This window comes from Tripterygium wilfordii, chromosome 17 (genome assembly GCF_013401445.1).
Source record: "Tripterygium wilfordii isolate XIE 37 chromosome 17, ASM1340144v1, whole genome shotgun sequence".
Taxonomy (NCBI): Eukaryota; Viridiplantae; Streptophyta; class Magnoliopsida; order Celastrales; family Celastraceae; genus Tripterygium; species Tripterygium wilfordii.
The window spans coordinates 5681155-5682672 of record NC_052248.1 but is presented as its reverse complement, the minus strand read 5'-3'; the positions used below and the strand labels follow the sequence as shown (position 1 = coordinate 5682672).

Here is a 1518-nt window from a genome sequence, read left to right as displayed (position 1 = left end):
ATTTCCCTTCTCTACTATAATAGTAAGATATCTGCAAGAAACATATAACATATCAACATGTCAAAACAAATAACAAATTACCATATTCATGGGAATAGTGAAGTACCATGCGTCTAGCCATCGATCAAGATTGTCGAGCCACCAAAACGAAGGCCATAGCACCACGACCAACCCCCAGCCATCAGTCGCCACCATCAGCTGCTAATTCCACCTAATTTTGACCTTGAAGCCGTGACCAACCATGAAGAAAAGTGTCTGGTCCGGCCATTGAAGATCGTCGCCACCACCACAGGAGTGTAACACATACCTAGGCACACCATTCCCACCCATTGGTTGGCCGAAATAGTCGCGTCAGAGGAGGAAACTGAGATTTCTATTAATTCTATGGAATGGAATCGGAATAACCATATTCACATGTGCGTGATTTTGAATTAGTGTGTACTACTTTTGGTGATGCCACATGCACACAAGAAATTTTGAGACTCAAAAATTTTCCGTTTTCTTTGAAGGATCATGCAAAACAATGGTTTGAGAACTTATGCCCCCAATCCATTGCGACTTGGGCGGCAATGCAAGAAAAATTTCTCAACAAATATTTTCCTTCTCACCGTATCATTTCTTATCAAACACAAATCATGAATTTTCATTGCAAAGAACATGAAACCTTCTTCCAAGCTTGGGAAAGGTTTAAGGATTTGTTGTTCATGTGCCCTCACCATGGATTTCAACAATTCCAAATTGTGAATTTCTTTCATAAATCTTTGACTCCATCTTTGAAGAAATTGGTTTCAACTATGACCCAAGGTGATTTTCTAAATAGGGATGCCAATGAGGCATTCACTTTCTTTGATGGGTTGGCGGAGGAATCCCGTTCTTGGGAAGCTCCTCCACTAACCTAACATGATGTTGTGCCAAGCTCTAGTGGCAAGTTTGTGTTGAATGAAAATGATTATGTGCATGCTAAACTTGCTTTGTTGTCCAAGATTTTGGAATCTCTAGAGTCACAAAAGACCCTTATAAATGTGGTTGGTATTGAAGATCATGTTGCTTATACTTTGTATGAAAGTAGGGATCATAGGACGGATGAGTGTAATGCTTTACCGACTTGTAAGGAAGTCCTATTTGGGCAAGGTTACAATGGGAATAATTCTCAAAACTTTAGGAAGCCCTACCCTACCTTACAATGAGAATTACCCTTGGAGGAATTATCCAAACTTTGGATAGAGGAATGATGGGAATGATCAATCTCAATCACTCTCCAATCCACCCCAACAACAATTGTCCCCTCCAAGTGTTGCACATCCAACCCAAAAACCATATATTTCACCCCCTAAGTGGTCCCTTGAGGACACTCTTAACATTTTCATGCAAGCTCAAATAGGAGAGAATCAAAAGGCCACCAAATTTCAAGAACAAACCAATAGGGCCATTGAGGATTTAAGGAGTCAAATGACCAAGGTCACACAAGCTCTCACCACCTATGAAAAGAGGAAATTTCTGGCTCAACCTTACCCCAAT

The 1518-nt window shown here is 40.6% G+C and overlaps 1 pseudogene; it reads right to left on the bottom strand.

Annotated features, from left to right (window-relative positions):
* Window positions 1-624: 624 nt before the first annotated feature.
* LOC119983211 lies at window positions 625-724 on the bottom strand (annotated as a pseudogene).
* Between the last annotated feature and the right edge of the window lie 794 nt (window positions 725-1518).